The sequence below is a fragment of the Pseudophryne corroboree genome, chromosome 4 (genome assembly GCF_028390025.1).
Source record: "Pseudophryne corroboree isolate aPseCor3 chromosome 4, aPseCor3.hap2, whole genome shotgun sequence".
Classification (NCBI taxonomy): domain Eukaryota; kingdom Metazoa; phylum Chordata; class Amphibia; order Anura; family Myobatrachidae; genus Pseudophryne; species Pseudophryne corroboree.
Window position 1 is genome coordinate 61,959,936 of NC_086447.1, and position 21,473 is coordinate 61,981,408.

The following is a 21,473-nucleotide window of genomic DNA, read 5'->3' on the forward strand; positions in this document are numbered from 1 at the left end:
TTACCATGTGAATGTTCTAATGCTCTGATTGACTACAGTTGGTTTTACTCTGTGAATGTTCTAATGCTCTGATTGGCTACAGTTGGTTTTACTCTGTGAATGTTCTAATGCTCTGATTGACTACAGTTGGTTTTACTCTGTGAATGTCCTAATGTTCTGATTGACTACAGTTGGTCTTACTCTGTGAATGTTCTAATGTTCTGATTGACTACAGTTTGGTTTTACTCTGTGAATGTTCTAAAGCTCTGATTGGCTACAGTTGGTTTTACTCTGTGAATGTTCTAATGCTCTGATTGACTACAGTTGGCTTTACTCTGTGAATGTTCTAATGCTTTGATTGGCTACAGTTGGTTTTACTCTGTGAATGTTCTAATGCTCTGATTGACTACAGTTGGTTTTACTCTGTGAATGTTCTAATGCTCTGATTGGCTACAGTTGGTTTTACTCTGTGAATGTTCTAATGCTCTGATTGACTACAGTTGGTTTTACTCTGTGAATGTTCTAATGCTCTGATTGGCTATAGTTGGTCTTACCCTGTGAATGTTCTAATGCTCTGATTGGCTAAAGTTGGTTTTACTCTGTTAATGTTCTAATGCTCTGATTGACTACAGTTGGTTTTACGCTGTGAATGTTCTAATGCTCTGATTGTCTACAGTTGGTTTTACTCTGTGAATGTTCTAATGCTCTGATTGGCTACAGTTGGTTTTACTCTGTGAATGTTCTAATGCTCTGATTGGCTAAAGTTGGTTTTACTCTGTGATTGTTCTAATGCTCTGATTGGCTACAGTTGGTTTTACTCTGTGAATGTTCTAATGCTCTGATTGGCTACAGTTGGTTTTACTCTGTGAATGTTCTAATGCTCTGATTGACTACAATTGGTTTTACTCTGTGAATGTTAATGCTCTGATTGGCTACAGTTGGTCTTACTCTGTGAATGTTCTAATGCTCTGATTGGCTACAATTGTTCTTACTCTGTAAATGTTCTAATGCTCTGATTGGCTACAGTTGGACTTACACTGTGAATGTTCTAATGCTCTGATTGGCTACAGTTAGTCTTACTCTGTGAACATTCTAATTTCTAATGCTCTGAATACAGTTAGTCTTAAGATGGGTATAAATTAAAATCAGTGGTTCTCAAACTGTGTGCCTAGGTACCCTGGGGTGCCTCAGGACACCTGCAGGGGTACCTTGGATAAGTGGCCCAGGACCAATTCAAATTATTTATGGTCAATGCTGGTGGCTGCCAATCATAAAATATCTGGACAAACAGAAGGAAATCTTGTCCCTCACCAGAGTCACCACACAATTGAGCCTAAGGATGCCATATAACACACAATTTACTTATTTTTCTAAATATTTCTTTCTAAATTTCTCAATAAGAAACTTGTGGCCTAGGGGTGCCATGAATTTTTTTTTCTGATACTCTAGGGCACTGTAATTCCAAAAAGTTTGAGAAACACTGCATTAGATGATTCTTGTTAATGATGTCGCCAATTCCAATGGATTGGAACAACACTTTGTTAAAATAATCAAGTGTGTACGCACTGTGTCGCTGACAATGCGCTTTCCCACGCGTCGTCAGCGACATTACCCATTGGACCTGCATGGTCTGTCCTGGCAGTCTGGATTACAGGTTACAAAGAGCTCTGTATGGAGAGGTATCTAGACCACTGACTGCCTGTCCAGCTGTGTTGGAACTTCAAGTCCCAGCACACCTTGTCAACTGGATGTTCTGGGACATGTAGTACCATCACAGCTAGAGAGGTCCTGAAAAGGTGTTTTTAATCTGCTTTTGTAAGGTTTTTAACTGTATGTATGTGAGCATGTATCCCCTTGGTGTCCTTACCCGCACCCTCACTGTAACCCCTCCCCCTCATTGTCCCTACCCACACCCTCCCCGTAATTCCCTCTCAGTGTCCCTGACCTCAGCCTCCCTGTAATTCCCTCTCCGTCTTCCTGCCCGCATGCTACCTGTAATTCCCTCTCAGTCTCCCTGCCCGCACGCTCCCTGTAATTCCCTCTCAGTCTCCCTGCCCGCACCCTCCAATTGCCCCTCAGTGTCCCTGCCCGCACACTCTTGTAATTCCCCCTCAGTGTCCCTGACCTCATCCTCCCTGTGACTACCCCCCTCAGTGTCCCTGCCCACACACTCCTGTTATTCCCTCTCAGTGTCCCTGCCCGCACACTCCCTGTAATTCCCTCTCAGTGTCCCTGCCCACACACTCCTGTAATTCCCTCTCAGTGTCCCTGCCCACACACTCCCTGTAATTCCCTCTCTGTGTTCCTGCCCACATCCTCCCTGTAATTCCCTCTCAGTGTCCCTGCCCGTACCCTCCCCGTAATTCCCCCTCAGTGTGTCCCTGCCCACACACTCTTGTAATCCCCCCTCAGTGTCCCTGTCCGCACCCTCCTTGTAATTCCCTCTCAGTCTCCCTGCCCGCACCCTCCTTGTAATTCTCTCTCAGTGTCCCAGATCTCAACCTATCTGTAACCCCCCCTCCCCTCGTGGTCCCTGAGTGGGGGAGGCAGAGGGTACCAGTTCCTTACTTTGCCAGGGGCGCTCAGACCCCTAGATACACCCCTGGCTCTGGCTACAGTTAGTCTTACTCTGTGAACATTCTAATGCTCTGGCTACAGTTAGTGAAGACACTGAAGTATGACATTGAGCCACGTTATACTATATATTATGGCGCAGGTGAGCCTGACACTTTCACATGCACCAATAATATACTTACTGACATACATAATACTACATTTATAGGCATGCTCTGATAGTGAGACCTGGTCATAACATGACACTATATTTCTGGTGACAACAGAGCTGGTAGATATATGAGTAAAACTAACCCCCAATTAGTAGTCAGCAACCCCCAATACGCCCAACATCTGGAGATGAATACTTTCATAAGCCTGTAGGGGATCTGTATGGTATCCCGGTGCACGGGATAGGGAATGTCATTATACCGACATCGGCATCCAGAGTGGTGGAATGCCGCCCGGGGGGGCAAGCGAAACGAAGTCCTTTGCAGGCTTGGTGACGAGCTATGCTCACCACAGGCTCTATTCTCCCGCTATGGGTGTCGTGGACACCCATAGAGGGGGAATCACCTACCTCGCTGGTAAACCAATGGCCGTATGGCAAGCCAGTCGGGATCCTGGCATCGGTACCGTGACAGCTGGGATCCTGGCGAGCGGTATGCTGACCGCATACTGCCTGTAGATGTCACCATTTTGGCAGACAAACTTCTTCTTCTTATTATTATTATTACATTTTATTTATAAGGTGCCACATGTGTTTCGCAGTGCCGTACAAAGGACAGTACAGGGGACAAAACATTGCATTACAGTAAATAAATAACAGAAATAGAGTACAGGTAACATAGAGCACCACACATTCTCAAGACATAATACAGCTAAGATGTAAGTATTGAGGGAGTGATCATCGTACTACTAGAGGCTGGTGGCCATAGATAGAGATGAGCCTTTACTAGCAGGGTAAAGATGGTCGTTGAGTAGGAGAGAGCTGCGAGTGAAATGTGTCGAGACAAGGGCTTAGATAACAAGAGGAAAGAGGGTCCTGCTCTGAAGAGCTAACAATCTAGTGGCGAGGGGCGACAGACAGATGACAAGAGGTGCAAGCAAGCTGGAGGTAGCCTGATAGCAGTATGCAAGCAAAGCTGAGGTGTTCACGGCATGAGGCAGGGGGTGGAGGAGCGGCCTCAGGACTGGGTTATGCATCGGGAGGGTATGCTTTGATGAATAAGTGTCGTTTATTATCAGGGTCGTCACTAGGGGTGGGCTTTGGGTTCCCTACAGCCAGCAGAGCTGCTGCCATGTTCCCCCCAAGTGTCCAAGGACACTGAGCCCGCAGACCTGAGTGGAAAGTCCTAAAGATGCTGCAGACAGTACTCTACTTCCTGGTGTAGGTGGACACCTTGACATTTTATCATGACATCACGGGTTTGGGGGGTGGGGTTGGCGTAGGACGGCATTGAGCCCTGCTCCGACCTTGCATAGAATCGGGACATTAGTGTGAAATACATACACGACATTACAATACTTTCAGAAATGACCAAACCATTTACTTCTTGGATGTGAACATTGATCTAAATAGAATTTACAAAATGAAAGCACCTGAGGGAGATGACGGTGTGAGACATGGAAGAGACAACGCCAGAATATGAAGCAGACCCCGCTCTTATGACAAAAAAAATATGAAAAATACTAATACAGTCAATCTGCAGGAATCATATCCAGAAATGAGTCTGCAATTCGCATTATCTGGATTATTTCAGCAGCCAAATCACAGAGCAGGACTTGTAGACAGGCCCAGACAATGTAACTTCTCTGCAGACAGTACGATCCCAGTAGCCGTCTCCTTAACTATTGGATATAACTGTATCATTATCGCATCACTTATTTACATTACACTGTGCGCTAATGTAAAAGTAATGATGTAAATCCAGCATTATGCAGCTGAAGCCTGTGCTTCATGAGAAGTCAAAGTCCTGCGGTGATAAATAGCAGCTGTATACTATACAAACTGTGCTGCGGCTGTTGTATCACGGCGGGCATCCTGCAGCGCCCATGCCTTGTTTCACGTCGCCTCCCTTCTGGTCTGCAAACCACTTAGGGGTCTATTTACTAAGCCTTGGAGAGAGATAAATTAGACGGAAATAAAGTAATAACCAATCAGCTCCTAACTGCCATGTTACAGGCTGTGTTTTAAAAAAATGACAGTTAGAAGCTGGTTGGTTGGTACTTTATCTCTGTCCACTTTATCTTTCTCCAAGGCTTAGGTGGTCATTCCAAGTTGATCGCTAGTTGCTTTCGGTTGCTGCGCAGCGCTCAGGCAAAAAAAACCTGCACTTATGCGCATGCGTATGGGGCGCAATGCGCACACGCGACGTACTTTCTCAACAGCCGAAGTAGTTTCACACAAGGTCTAGCGACGCTTTTCAGTCGCACTGCTGGCCGCAGAGTGATTGACAGCAAGTGGCTGCAAAAGTGGCTGCGTTTCTGGGAGGTAACTGACCGTTTTCGAGGAGTGTGTGGAAAAACGCAGGCGTGTCAGATACAAACGCAGGCGTGCCTGAGGAAACGCAGGCGTGGCTGGTCGAACGTGTTCGTGACGTCAAAACAGGAACTAAACAGTCTGTAGTGATCGCTAGCTAGGAGTAGGTCAGGAGCTGCTCAGAAACTGCACAATCTTTTTTTGTAGCAGCGCTGCGATCCTTTCGTTCGCACTTCTGCTAAGATAAGATACACTCCCAGAGGGCGGTCGCTTAGCGTTTGCACGGATGCTAAAAGCAGCTAGCGAGCGAACAACTCGGAATGAGGGCCTTAGTACATAGACCCCTTAGCATTTCAAATATCTCGGAAATAGTGTATATAATTGATCTTACTGCCCTTCTTCCCCCTTAATATCCAGGATGCCCCCGAATTTTGGAAAACGTAGCCCACCCTGTCACAACCCAGCCACTTCGCCAGTGAAAAGGGTGGAATGGGGGCAAAATTACACGATTTGAAGTGAATCATATCCTTAAGTAGGCTGACCATATTATTCCTTTAACCTGGGACACATGAATTACACAGGTTCTGTGGCGGGCTGACTACAAGCCTGCATTTCACCTGGTTTTAAGCAGCCACAGAACCTGTGTCTCGGGTTAAAGGTCAGCCTACGCTTAAGCTCCACCCCTGCTGCATTCTTCAGAGAGGTGGGATCATGTTTCGGTATCTCCATCCTGACTTCAATAATCAAATTTGCACCCAGGTTTGAGAGTGGGTAATGTCCCCTCTTTCAAGTGATGCTGCCCGTTAGTAGTTACTGTCTGGTGATTACATGTGACCATCAACTAATAACATCCTGTACTGCGGAAAACAATACGTTTCACAAGGCTGGGGTGAGGACACTAATAGTGCCCTCTCTCCCCCATACTGGCATGCACACACAAGGGCAACCTCATTTGAAGGAAGGGAGTCCCCTCTTTTCAATGATGTGACTGCTTTGTAGACATTCGTGTCAAACATTATAGAGAAACATGATGTTCTCCAGAAGTGTAGTGGTTCTTCTAATGGCCAGATCTCACCTGTTTTGGGTCAACTAAAAACCTGATTTTAATAATTTGATGTGTTAGATTTTCTAGTTTTCAAAATGTTTAGCAAAAATCATTTCAGTTTTTAAGTGCCAGAGCTCCGAGACTCCGTCCGAACTCGTAACATTTTTTAAAGCAGCAAACGTTTACAAGGCAAAACCAACCTGGTTTTGCCTTGTACATTTTTGCTGCTTTAAAAAAAGTACAAGCTCAGCCAGAGTCTCGGAGCTCCAGCCCTCCCACAATTCATTACATCCGGCCCATAATATGTGTGGCTACTGCATAATTAAAATGACTGATACTGATGGTGGCCTTGGACCAGTCCAAAAATAGAGTCAGCACAGGGGTGAGAAAACCTTCAGCGCAAAGGGTTTAAACGCTTAACGTTTTATGTGCATTAAACATACCGTATGCATGCAAATATAACAGCTCATGGCATGGTAGAAAAAGTAGAGTTTAGAAGACATCCAATGGATTAACATGAGGCTGTTAACCTTCCGTTTTGGCTGGGACCCAAATATTGGGGTTCATGGCCCATGAAGAAAAAAATTCCTATTAATGACTAAGCTTTCAACCTTTTTACTGTTGTCACAAATAAAGTATAATATTTATTTAAACATATAATGAATGTAAATAATGTAGACATACAATTATTAAAACACAATTAGCTCACTAGTTGGAGGAATGCGATACTTTTGCAAAGTGAAGATCGCGGGGATCCATCCGGATTGGAATGCTGACCCCTAGTTTGGGTGACGATCTACAGTTTAAGAACCCCTCAATTAACTACTTACTTGCCAGGAGGACCAAATTGCTCAAGTTCTACCAATGTCCTGGAAAGATTTATCTTGCACAATAATAATTAGAAAATAAATAAACGTCTTGACTTTGATGTCCGGCTCGGTCTGCTTTCCAGAAGGCCGGGATTACAAAAACATTAAATAGTGCATGAGAATATCTTTTGCCAAAAGTACTTTTGTTCTGTAGATAAGGAACCTCATGGTAGACGTGGGCTTCCAGCCCCATACAGCATTGGGGAAACATAGGGTACTACTAACTGGATTTCTGTTCTTCTCAGGATGTTGTTTACATCCAGAAGAGGCGGACAGAGGAATCCGTCACTCCAGGCACCACTATACCTCCCAGGAGATTAAAAGGAACTGTGGCTGACATTTGCCAAGTTTGTGTGGACTTCTACTGAGCCCCTGCATGGTTATTGTCAGGAGTTAAACCAGAGACAGGAATGAAGGGGAGGGTATTTATAGAACGCTTTCTTATTAATTTGCTGTATTAACTGTTCAAGATGAAATGGGTCAGCCACAGTTTAAACCTTGTATTAAATCACATACACGGTTAGCGACGACTTTCCGTCCAAGCCCAGAGCTATGTCTTCCAACAAACGATCCACACTTGAGTTAATGTCTGTAACCTGTGGCCTTCTGGGTGAACGCTGGTTGGCACATACAGTTCCAGCCTATTAATATCAATGTCACAGCAGGTATGTATATCTTTTGAGTAGATGCATTATGCTATAAAAACACACATAACCAATATATTTGGTAAATGCATTTAAATAGGATCCGTCACTTTGGAGGCCTAATGATGTTAACATACTAAAAAGTACCCTGTGCATTATCTCATAACAAAAGAACAGAAAAGGTCACCGGCAAACAGCAAAGAGCTGCACGCATGTCTGCGGCCTTATCGGCACGCTTGCTTTCATAGCATTCGCTATCATCAGTGTGCACTTGCAGCAGCCGAATCCCTGGTGTAAAAGATCCATCTGAAAACAGGCAGAATAATTGTATTAAAGGAAATATGTTTGATAGGGTGTTTTATGTTAGTTTTGATCATCTGGGCAGGTTAAAGTTTTTGTCTGGCTGCAAATTTTTGCAGAATTCAAAAAACCCTGATATATTGTCATTGAACCTAATTCTGGGGGTCACTGAGATCTGATCGCTAGGCTGCGTTTTTTCGCACAGTGGGTGATCAGATCTGAACTGCGCATGCACCGCAATGCATAGGCGTGGCGGATGGCTGCAACGGGGATCGCTGGTCAGCGACGGGATTGTGCGAAGGATCCATTCACACGGGCGTTTGCAAGGAGATTGACAGGAAGAGGCGTTTGTGGGTGGCAACTGACCGTTTTCAGGGAGTGTCCGGAAACACGCAGACGGGACCAAACGTTTGAATGCCGTCAAATCCGGTCCAGAACAGCCTGATGTGATCGCAGCGGCAAATTTGTTAGCTAATGGGCAAAACCATGTGCACTGCAGGGAGGGCAGATATAACATGTGCAGAGAGAGTTAGATTTGGGTGGGTTATATTGTTTCTGTGCAGGGTAACTACTGGCTGCTTTATATTTACACTGCAATTTAGATTTCAGTTTGAACACACCACACCCAAATCTAACTCTCTCTGCACATGTTACTTCTGCTCCACCTGCACTGCACATGGGCCCTCATTCCGAGTTGATCGCTAGCTGCCGTTGTTCGCTGCGTAGAGATCATTTACCAAAAAACGGCAAAAACTACGCATGCGTATGGGCCGCAATGTGCACGCGCGGCGTACGGGTACAAAGAGCATCGTTGTTTAGCATTGCTTCTAGTGACGATTCCATTCGCACAGCCGATTACAAGGTGATTGACAGGAAGAGGGCGTTTATGGGTGTCAACGGACCGTTTTCTGGGAGTGTTTGGAAAAACGCAGGTGTTTGCAGGGCGGGTGTCTGACGTCAATTCCGGGACCTTCATCGTGGCAATCATCACACAGAATTAGTAACTACAGGGCTGGTCTTGTTTTGCACAAAATGTTTTTGTACCGCTCGGCTGCACAGGCGTTTGCACTCCTGCAAAGCGAAAATACACTCCCCCGTGGGCAGTGACTATGCGTTTGCACGGCTGCTAAAAGTAGCTAGCGAGCGACCAACTCAGAATGAGGGCCATGGTTTTGCCAATTAGCTAACAAATTTGCTGCTGTGATCAGGTCTGAATTAGGCCCATTGGTGCAATCTGATACACAGGCTGCTTAGGGTATGGGCTAACACTAAATAAAGCAGAACGGGTGTGGTATAATAGACAGGTACAAAAAGTCGACAATGGTTAAGGTCGACAGGTATAAAAGGTCGACAGGGTGAAAATATTGGCATGTCAATGGTCGACACAAAATCGGTCAACGGGGGATACGTACAAATTGCCAGCTGATGGGATGCCGGCTGTCATAATTCCGACAGCGGGATCCTGTCTGCCAGAATGCCGGCAACGAGGCGACCGCTAGAAAGCCCCTTGCAGGCTCGCTGCGCCCCCCTCATGTTATATTCTCTCTCTATTGGTGTCGTGGATATCCACAGAGAAAAAATAGCCTGTGTCGTCGGTATTCCGGCGGTAGCATTTCACCGCATGTCGGGATTCCGGTGTGGATATTGTGACTGCCGGGATCCCGACTGGCGGTATTTTAACTGCTTCCCGTCAACAGGTTACTATTACCAGTAGGTGTCCATGTGGATAGTAAATCAAATCAAACAAACGTTCTGACATAATATAACAGAAGTTGGCCGTGTGATTGGCATCTGCAGGTACCTAGTGGCCGTGGGATAAATCACAGTGTATATTTGCCGTGGGGATACGTATCAGATGTCTCTCCCCACTCTACGGGAAGCGTGCCAGCATATTACTCAGGAAAGAAAACAGCTTTCCCTCCTTCTCCTACTTTCTTAGGCAATTAAAAAAGACAAATTGATGGTTGTTATCTCGCCATCTTCCCCTACTATCAAAGGGGGAGCGCGTCAGGAATGCGCAGCCTGGGAGACTTGAATCCTCCAAGGTCTCCGCTCTACAAAATCTCCAGCGTTTGACATAATATCAGAAACAGGGATAAGGAACGGTTCCTTACGTCACGTGTATTTAGAGTGTAAAAGGAAATGTATTATACTGTCTTTGAAAGATATTGTGTCACCTTATTTTACTATATTAATATCAAGGGCAATTAGGGTGTGGTATAGAAAACCTACAGTAAATAGGTAGGCGGTCGTTGGGTCGACCCCGTGTATGGTCGAAATGCATTAAGTCGACAGGGTCAGGAGGTCAACAGGGTCAGAGGTCGACATGGAAAAGCTGGACAGTGGAAAAGGTCGACAGGTGCAAAAAGTCGACATGATTAAACGGTCGACACACTTTTTTATTTTTGGGTGCCAAATATAATGCACTGTGCTATTACTTTCTCATTGGGGTTGCACTGTGCGGCTCTATACAGTCACAGCTTAGGGGGGCATGTACTAAGCAGTGATAAAAGTGGAAAAGTGAGTCAATGGAGAAGTTGTCCATGGCAACCAATCAGCTGCTCTGTATATTTTTATAGTATGCAAATTATAAATGTTACGTCAATGCTGATTGGTTGCCATGGACCACTTCTCCACTGGCTCACTTCTCCACTTTTGCCACTGCTTAGTACACCTCACCTTTAGAGAGCTATGTCGTGCTGTATTCACTGGCAAACAGGTTCAGCCACATGCACCGGTCAGTCAGTGAGTACCCTCACCCGGTTTCCAGGGTGCAGACATGGTACAGGGCGGAGAAGGGGGCACTTGCTCCACATCCCCATGTCGATGAAGATGTATTCAGCTGTGTGTTATATAGTCATTTAAAAATGTAATATTTTGTTGTAAGAAGTTAATTTTGTGTTAGCTGTTTTACATGGAGAAAGCAGACGGGAGAAGGGGACTCAGTCAAGAAGCAACATACCAAAAAAAGTGATGCAACAGCATTACTTGTTAATAAAATAAAAACTCTTTGATAAAGCCTCTATTAGGGGCGAAACGCGTCAGTCTCCTTTGTTGCATCCAGTTACCCTGTTTTATAGATTGGGATGGCCCCTAAGTTATACACAATAGCTACTTTTTAACCGCAGTGGGATATCCAGCCGGCATCTGTTCATCAGCGATGACTTGAAGGACCCCCGCTTATTCAGCTCCATACATTCAGAGACAGCCGCATGGTCTGTGAGTGAAGCAGTTCTCCATTCTGTGCTTTTGCCTCGGCTCTCATCCATATATATTCACATCAAGAGCAAGCTAGTAGTGCAGCAGGTGGACAATACCCCTTGACTGGGATGAGCGCTTGGAATTGGGCTATATGTTCCAATAATGTGGGAGATCACAGCAACATCACCTTGTACAGTACCTGCAATCCTACCTATTTCTATTGTTTGATATGGGATCACCTCATAATTATGCTAACAGTTGGTGTCCCCCAAGGTTCTGCTTTCTGGACCTCTCCTATTGTCCCTCTATACGTTGTTTTTAGGTGAGCGCATCAGTTCTTTTGACCTCCAATATCATTACTATGCTGATGATACTCAGATCTACCTTTCCTTGCGTCACCTCTCCCCTATCCTCACTCATACCTCCACATGTCTCTCAGTTACCTCTTCCCGGATGTCCCAGCACTTTCCTAAAGACTACCATCTCCTCTAGCCATCAAGTGCGCTGTCTTGGGAGTTATCCTTGACTACTCCCTCTCCTTCGAACCACACATTCAGTACCTCTCGCAGTCCTGTCATTTTCCATCTCAAAAATATTTCCAGGATCAGACCCTTTCTTACACGGGATGCTACTAAGACTCTCATCAACTCACTGGTCATCTCTAGAAAGAACTACTGAAACTTCCTCCTCTGGCCTCCCTGCTTTCCACCTCTCTCCACTACAAATTGTCCTCATTTACATCTCTGATCTTATGTCCCTTCACACTTCCGCCCGCTCTCTTCACTCCACAAATGAACGCTACCTTTGCTCCCAACTGATTACTTCCTCTCACTCCCGCCTCCAAGATTTTGCCTGTGCTCTTCCCTACCTCTGGAATTCTCTACCTCTTAGACTCTCCACCGCTCTACAAAACTTAAAAGGGCTCTCAAGGCCCCCTTTGACATCAAACCAAGCCATCTACAATCCTAACCCTATGTTCCATGTTCACTATCTACCTTATCTGTGTCGCCCCTGTCTGTCTGCCTCTCCCCTTTAGAATGTAAGCTCTCTCAAGCAGGGCCCTCTTCGCTAAAGTGCTTTTCCTTCTCTTACTTAGACTATCTTCTACTCCATACTCCCTACATTGGCACCTAACCCTTGGTTTCTTCCACCCTGAGGCATATTTCAGTGTCCTGTCCGCTGATGCAGAAATGTTTATTCATGTATTTGTCCTGCAATATCTTGTATTGTAAGCCACTGGTTTCTTGTTTTGCTCATACATTTATGTACTTTGTTAGGCGCTGCGGAACCCTTGTGGCCAGGGCAGCCATCAGAAATTGTGGGGCCTGGGGCTGACAAAATAGACAGGGCCCCTCCATCCCAAAAAAAAGATTCTGCTGCACTGCTCCACCCCTATGTGATGTCATACATTGTGACGTTACATAAAGGTGAAGTGTTGTGGACCTGCCGGAATGGTTAAAAGAGAGCTAATGCGCAGATTAGGCTTGTTTTAAGAAGTCCTCCTTGCGCATCAGACTGCTGTTGATTCACAGATTGGTGCAGCTCTACAGGTATTGGTGGTAGAAGTCAGGGGTGAGCCTCCTTCTCTGTAAGGGCCCGGGACACCAGTCCCCACAGTCCCCCCCCCCCCCCGTTGGCTGCCCTGCTTTGGCGCCATATAAATAATGGATAATAACAATAGTATTCCATTTATGTGCGTTGCCTGAGATATATATATATATAGTATATAGTATATATATATAGTATATACAGTATATAAAATATTGTTTTCATTCTGAGTCATTCATTTCCATAAGTGTCTCGATTGATATTATTCTGCCATGATAGTGCTATGTACTATGTGATTAGCCCAGTGTCATTGAATAATAAACTAAATGTAAAAAGATCCAAACCAAAGTCGTGTGTTTCTTCTACTAGATATTAATGTTCGTCTTATATTCCCCTGGCAGAAATAAGAGCTTTAATCCCATGCCCTTGAGAACAATATGTTTGTGTAGCGTTTAGTATGACATTCCTCCTGCCCGCCTCCACGTACGGCCTTGTACTCTGCCGCGAAAAGGATGAAAACAGTGGGATGAACCTTTCGGGGGAAGAAAAGAACAGAGAAATAGCTGAATGGAGGGATAAACAAGTGTGAAGGTTACAGCGTGATCTGCAGTCACATCGGAATACAAACGTCTGCCTTCATTGATGCATCGCTACAATCACAATAATATTGGTACTGGATGGTGCCAGCAGACGTGCGATGGAGGTCAGTCCGCAGGAAGGGGTCATAACCAGAAGAACGCTTTATTAACTGTCAAAGTCGAAAAATATTGTAATGCATGCCCCATGTACTAACCCCATACACATGCCCGCTGCACGTGCACTCAGTCCGCCGTGCGTGCACATATCCGCAATTTGCGTAGGATCACTCCGGCGATCATGCGCGTGATATGGGTATTTACGGCGGAGTTTGTGAGCGCGTAGAGGGTTAAAGGAACATTACATATTTAACCCAAATAGTGCATTTTGTACCCATAGTTCCCTTACACCACATCAGCGAGTATTAATAGTTTAAACAGTTCCAGGACTAAGAGATTCGCCTTTGCATGATAGGAAGGGTCATATAAAGGTTGGAAGGTGATGTCTAGTATCCAGCTGTAGGGTATTTTGAGGGTAACATTCCGGTGTTGGTTAGAGAAAGATCCCATGTTCCTGCGTATAGTTATGTGCAGAAGCAGAGTATAGATAACTGTATTTACTGTATATTATGTATGCGGCGGGAATCCAGAGGATACCACCCACAAGAGCAGTTGGGGAAAGACATCACCCACCTATTCAAATCCACCTATGACCTCTTCTGTAATGTAGAGACACATCCCTGTGTCCAATGGACAATGAGATTACAGTGACCATTGTATTGTGTATGCATGTTGTGTATAAAAAGCCCATTGTTGCCTGGCCGGTCAGAAGACTCTGAACGCTATCTGTATGACCAGCGGAGGACCGGCCGGGTTGCGCTTGCGAACATTCTCACGTATGTACATTCTCTGTAGCCATTATTCTGTTTAGATTTATCTTGTTAGCCTGTAGTGTATAATTTGTACTGTTTACCTTTTGGAACAAATCCACGGTGGCCTTAGAACCCTGTGGTTTCAACTACAAATCAGTGTGGTGTCTTCACTTTCCTGCAAGGGTTTTAGAGTGTATTTATCTGTATAAGGTGTATAAGTATTGGTAAAGGTGTACGCATTGCGGGTACTTTATACCGGCAGCACTACTTAAGGTTTAAGGTATAACATCGTTGCAGTACTTTGCTGCTAAGGGTTTAAAGTGTAATCATATCATTGCATTGTATCATTAACAAGGTTTAAAGGATATCAATTGTGTGTGCGCACGCTGTGTGTACTCTGTACACTCAGCGAGGCGTGTGTACGCCAAGTACGTACAACGAGCGGGACTCTGTACGCAAATAGCGTACAAAGTACGTAGCACGTGTATTCAGTCTAGCGGCCATAGCGGCTTCACGGTAATAGTGTATCTAGAGGTATAGCTTTGTGTTTTAAGATAATATAGACATTATCATAACCAACAGCAACATGCAGGTTTGAATGCAACAGGGAATGCACACAGATAGTGCACCTGACACCGGGGTCTATTTACTAAGCCTTGGAAGGAGATAAAGTAGCTGGAGATAAAGGGGGTCATTCCAACTTGATTGCACGCTGCCGTTTTTTGCAGCGCAGCGATCAGGTCACTACTGTGCGTACGTATGCACCGCAAAGCGGATCGTTGCTGGGTGATGGATTGTACGAAGAATCTATTCCCACAGCAGATTGCAAAGAGATTGACAGGAAGAGGGCGTTTGCGGGTGTCAACTTACCGTTTTCTGGGAGTGTTTGGAAAAAAACACAGGCGTGTCCAAGCGTTTGCAGGGCGGGTGTCTGACGTCAATTCCGGGACCGGACAGGCTGAAGTGATCGCAAGGGCTGAGTATGTTCTGAGCTACTCATAAACTGCACAAACTATTTTTGTACCGCTGGCCTGCACATGCGATCGCACCCTTGCACAGCAAATATACACTCCCCAGAGGGCGGCGACTGTGCGTTCGCAAGGCTGCAAAAAGTAGCTAGCGAGCAATTAACTCGGAATGACGCCCATAGTACCAGCCAATCGGCTCCTAACTGTCATTTTTCAAACACAGCCTGTGACACGGCAGTTAGGAGCTGATTGGCTGGTACTTTATCTCTAGCAACTTTGGGGGACATTTACTAAGCAGTGATAAGAGTGGAGAAGTGAGCCAGTGGAGAAGTTTCCCCATCAACCAATCAGCAGCTCTGTATAACTTTTTAGTATGCAAATTATAGATGTTACTTCAGAGCTGATTGGTTGCCATGGGCAACTTCTCCTCTGGCTCACTTCTCCGCTCTTATCACTGCTTAGTAAATGTCCCCCTTTATCTCCATCCAAGGCTTAGTAAATAGACCCCTCTGTCTCAGAAGCAGCGCTCTCCACCCATAAGCACGTCCTCATTCATTTCAATGGAGACTGAACATAAGTGACCCTGAGTGCCGTCATTCCAGGGCAGGCTTGCTGGGAATTGCAGGCCGCCTGTAAAGAACAATATTGTTTAACTATTTATTTCTTTATTTCCCCTGTGAAAAATAACAGTTACTGCAACGTGGGACTCAACAGCATAATTAAGACACCGAGGGGCAGATGTACTAAAGCCTATAAAAGTGATAAAGTAGATAGAGACAAACTACCAACCAATCAGTCATTTTTCAAACACAGCCTGTAACATGGAAGTTAGGAGCTGATTGGCTGGTACTTTATCTCTCTCCACTTTATCACTCTCCAAGGGTTAGTACATCTCCCTCTAAGTGAGGTATTTATCAGATGTTGAAAAGAGATAAAGTCGAGAGAGATAAAGTACTAACCAACCAGCTTCTAACTGCCACGTGTTTTAAAATGGCAAGAGCTGATTGGTTGGTACTTTATCTCTCTCCACTTTTTCCTTCTCCAAGCTTTGATGAATACCCCCCCAAGTGCATAATTCAGAATTGCATGCAGATTCATCTGTGGTCAGATTGTTTATCAAGCTGCAGATACCCTTATTTCAGACTGTACTAAGTATGAACAGTTGTGCCGAGGAGGGGGCAGGTACTATATACACGGGCCCAGGCCTGATGGAGGTGTCCAGAGGGGGCCCAAGTCCTCCCCCTTACCTGGCATCAGCACTTGCAGCTCTTCTCCTCAGCCCAGCACATGCTACTGTGTGCTGGGCTGCATAGTGGTCAGGGAGGCACTTAAAGTACTATTGTTTTCTCTATTTTTTTATATATTTTACAAGTGTGCAGGGCCACGCCTCCCATGATTAGGCCACGCCCCTGAAAAGTAGTCGACCCAGACAATCTCTCTACTGCCCTGAGTATGAAGCTTGTGCAAAGAAGTTCTGCTGCTTCTTCTGCTGCTTCTTCTGCTGCATCTGCTGCTGCTTTTTCTTCTGCTGCATCTGCTGCTGCTGCTTCTTCTTCTGCTGCATCTGCTGCTGCTGCTGCTTCTTCTGCTGCATCTGCTGCTGCTGCTGATGGTTACATTCACAAGGGAGTTGATTGGGGTGGTGCGTTCATATATAAGTGACCAACTCGGAATACAGAGATCCACATTGATCTTTGAACATGGAGGGCAGACACAGCTGCGTCCGCGTTATGTGCACCTCTGAACCGGGCCCGAGTCTCCATCTGTTTCCTGCAGTTTTGCTCCGATGCCCTCTTGACGTTTAGTGCCACCTTGTCAGGCATGCCTCTGCCAAGCTGGGAACTCAGTCATGTTGGTATGAGAGCATTTAATGAATCATTCCAAGGATTCCCTTTGGGATTATGCCATTTCTCTACTGGATGGACCCTCTAATCCCTCATTCATAGGCTTTAAATTTAACATTGCCAAGAGCAGTGTTAGTGTAGCACCTGAATATGTGTCTGATTTTGACTCAGATTAGACTTAAATGCATGTTTTAGTTGGTTCAGCTTTAAAGGTTCCTTAGAAATAGCTTACGTTGATCATGATGGTTGCCACATACACAAAATATATCTATAAGCAAGAGTAAGTAATGGGAGCCTTACATCAGGCAGGAGGTCAGGGGATCGGGGAATTCAAAGCTTTGCCCAGTCTGACTAAAATATGATCAGGACCAGATAGTCTGGGATTTTTTTAATTTACAGATTTTTTGCAGATTCCTAGACGAATCACTCATCATCGATGCCCACCGATCTATGGCCCTCATTCCGAGTTGATCGCACCAAGCAACGTTTTGCTGCTGGTGCGATCAACTAATCTCTGCCTATGGGGGGAGTGTATTTTAGCATAGCAGGGCTGCGATCACTTGTGCAGCCCGGCTATGCTAAAAAAGTTTCACACAAAACAAGACCAGGGCAGGACATACTTACCCTTTGCGACGTGTCCAGCGATGAGGGTCACGGCTTTGACGTCAGACATCCGCCCTCCGTTTGCCTGGACACGCCTGCGTTTTTCCTACCATGCCCTGAAAACGGCTCAAAATGGTGAGTTGCCGCCCCAAAAGCCTTCCTGCAGTCAATCTTCTTGCGGCGACCGCTTTCTTCATAGTCAGCGTTGTTGCGTCACCGGGCAACGACGCACGTGCGCAATGCACACACCGCACATTTCAGACCCGATCGCACCGCTGCGAGGAAGTGCAGCGTGCGATCGGGTCGGAATCAGCCCCTATGTTTTTGATTGGCGGATTGGATCGGCATGATCAGAATGGAGAATATATATCTATGGACCCCACAAGTTAAGTTAACTTATTTTATGAAATTTAAGGGCCGTACATGCTGGATGATAGTTTAGAACGATATCGTTAAATAATGAATGATATATCGTTCATATTGGTCAGTTTGGATGCACCGGCGATGAATGATGTGCGCCCCGGAGGCGTTCATCATTGGTCTTTCATCGTTTATCATTGCAAGTCAATTTGGACGACATCTATGTATGCAATGTGCCTTATCACTCAGTGTGGCGGTAATCAACGATGAACGGTGAATCGTTCATCATTCATATCGGTCATCGTTCAAATTGCTCAAATTGTGTGTAGGGCCCTTTACAACTAAAATACACACATAAAGCCGCAATGTGGTGGCTATTTTCTCTTACGTATACCATTGGGCCTGCATTTAGATCCACAGGGCCAAGATATACGATGGTAGGCATGAATTGTTTCGTGTGTGAGTGCGTGGGGAACGTCTGCAAATAATCTCCTATATAATAGCCCAGCTCTGTGACTTTGTGACTGTGTGTATAACGCATCTCTCATTGGGTTAGTGGCAGGTCTATCACACCCAGTCCACAGCTGATTGGGCGAGAAACGCCCTCCCACACAGGTTACATCCAATGGGAGGCTCTGCCCTTTGCCTGCTGTGTTTTCACAGAGCAGGATTAACAATGGGACTGATGGAGCTGCAGCTCCAGCCCCACACCCCAAAATAGCCCCACACCCCAAAATAGTCCCACTGCATCTGCAGCAACACACCCTCCAACAATTTACACATAAAAATTGATACAAATTCGAAAAAGGGGCGTGACCACGGGTACAGCCGTGTGGCCACGCCCCCTTTCCTATACTTTCAATGGAAGCTTGAGAGTCAATAATCAGTACAGACCATAAAAAAGGTTCTGTACCTGCCAAAAAGGTGCAGCTGGAGAGTATGCCACTGCATCTGCAGCAAGTCTCTGCGCTGCAGATAGGGGGAAAAACAATCCTTTTACTGCAGCGTCCTATGTCCTGCTGCCAGTCCACCTGCCCCCTCCGGCATCAACAATCCCCACTCCCTAGCCGCAGCACAGGTGGAACAAAAGCCACCGGCATAGATGTGTATGAAAGCGGCGCAGCGGAAGGCTTTCATAGCCCTCCCTGCGCCACATACTCTCCGAAGCCTCCTCTGCGTGTGATGTCAATGAAGTGCCTCCCAGCCACAGCCGCACCCAGATCCCCAGAGGCCCTGACTCCGCAACACCGCACCTGGGCTGCCGGCCTGGAAGCCCAGAGATGGCTAATGTAACGGATACAGTGGGTGATATCGCGGAGGGTAATGTATAGACGCTGAATCAATGTAAAAGTGCTGTGCAGTGCAGTGGGTGTGCAGTCAGGGCCGGTGCTAGGGTGTTCGGAGCCCCCCTGCAAACTATAAATTGGCAACCTTGCATACTTTACAAAGGCACAGCGCACATAATACCCCCTGTAGTAGAGACACTTACACATGTAACGCCCCCCTGTACCAGTGACCATACACAAGTAACACCCCCTGTAGCAGTGACGCTTACACACGTTACGTCCCCTGTACCAGTGATGCTTAAACTCATAACGCCTCCCTGTACCAGTGACGTTTACACACGTAACGCCCCCTGTAGCAGTGACGCTTACACACGTAATGCCCCCTGTAGCAGTGACGCTCCCAGTAGCACTTAGCGCCAAAGCATTCCGGCCCTTAGGGCTGCTGGGAGCTGTAGTTTATTGAGTGCATCTTCTTCCCTGTAATGCGGCGCGTTGGGACACCGGCGCTAACAATAGTGACTGGCTGCTGTGCGAGTCTCTGGGAGAGCCACTGCCAAAGGGAGGACAGCAGCTTAGCTGCTTCCAGGAGGAGAAGCAGGAGAAGCATTACCCGCCCCTCCCCAACTCGCAGTACCTCCGGGCCCCATCCGCGGCACTCCTACACACCCCCTCCAGCACCCGGGGTAGCTCCGGACCCCCTCCCCCACCCGCAGCAACCCCACACCCGTCCCTCCCCCCGCACCACCGCATTCAACCCTCCCCCACTGGGGCACCCCCGCAACTGCTCCTCCCCCACCCACGGTGGCTCCGGACCCCCACCTGCGGCACCACCACACCAGCCCCCCCTCACCTGCAGCACCACCGCAACTGCCTCTCCCCCTCCCGCGGCACCCCGGATCCCATCCGCGTCTTCCCCACACCCGCCATTCCCCCAACCAAAGCACATACTAGGTGATTCATCAGGCCCTGTGTGCGCTGTTCACCCCATTGCAAGGGGCTTCGACCCCTTAACCATTGCACGCCCTTTGTACGTGCAATATTTAACCACTCACACAATTATGATTGGAGGTAATACTCCATATAATACAAATATTGCACACCACAAGGGTGTGCAATGGCTAAGGGGGCGTAGCCCCTTATGACAGTGTGAAGAGCGCCCGCAGGGCGCGATGAATCACCTAGTATTAGAATATGTAGCATAAAACATGTGAAAAACCGTGAAAAAAGTGTTAGGAAAAATATTAAAAATAAATCTCGATGTGTCCTAAAAAACAAAATAAATAAATAAAAAATTCTGCAGTGTCCAAAATGGGAAAATGGTACAACATGAGCAACTAATATAGACTAAAGAGTGAAAGTTCTGCATTTCCAGCCTCATATTTCTGGAACGCTGTATCACTGTGGATACGTATCTCTTGGTTGATGTGGCCCCTGCTATAGTTACTTAAGGTATTTTTCTCTCAAACAGACAGAACAATAACAGTAACTAAACAAACAATAGCTAATCCAGACAGGAAACGCTCATTTTCTACCCACTAAACTCGCTGAAAAACTGTATATTCTGTCACCTCCATGGAATGAAAACACAGGAAGGCAAAAATATGTTGGTGTTTACGTCATTATTTTAAAAGCATGATGTATAAGAAAGGGTATAGAAAAAGCATTCAAATTTATTATTTAAAAAAATGCATAAACAGATCAAAAACCTCTATAGAGTGGAGGAAGCCATTTTGTGCGACAAGTGCACTTTTTAAGGGCCGCTAAGCAAAATACTATATGCTGTTCAGTGTAACCCTTACATGCCACTGTAGCTCTGTTAAAGGAAACTGCTTACTGTATTCCAGTCAGCGGGAGCCCCTCCCACATCATTAGGACAATGTTCTAATAGGATCCAATGAGCTACGACTGTTTTTATTTCAGTTACTGTGACATCACTGGCCCCACCTTGGTGTTTTAAGCAACCAATCTACATTATGTAAAACAAGTCTGCCTATTATATATTACCAGTTATTTATATAGCGCACACATAGGGGATCATTCAGACCCTGCCGCTTATGTGGCTCGTATCGCAGTTTGCCGATATCGACAAACTGCGCATGCACAGTTGCCGCATTGAACGGCCTCACACTTTGTGGTCGCATCCCCGATGGATTGTGATTGACAGCGGCGGGCATTTTCGGGGTGGCGACGTGGTGTTGGGGGGGTGGGACGGGGCGAACGGGGGGCAGCATAGCCAGATTAAGGTGGGGGCGCAGGGCATAATGAACCCTGCCCCCTCCCCCCTGTCAGGGGGCCTCCTGGACCGGAACACACTGACATCACTAATAGAGATGAGCGGGTTCGG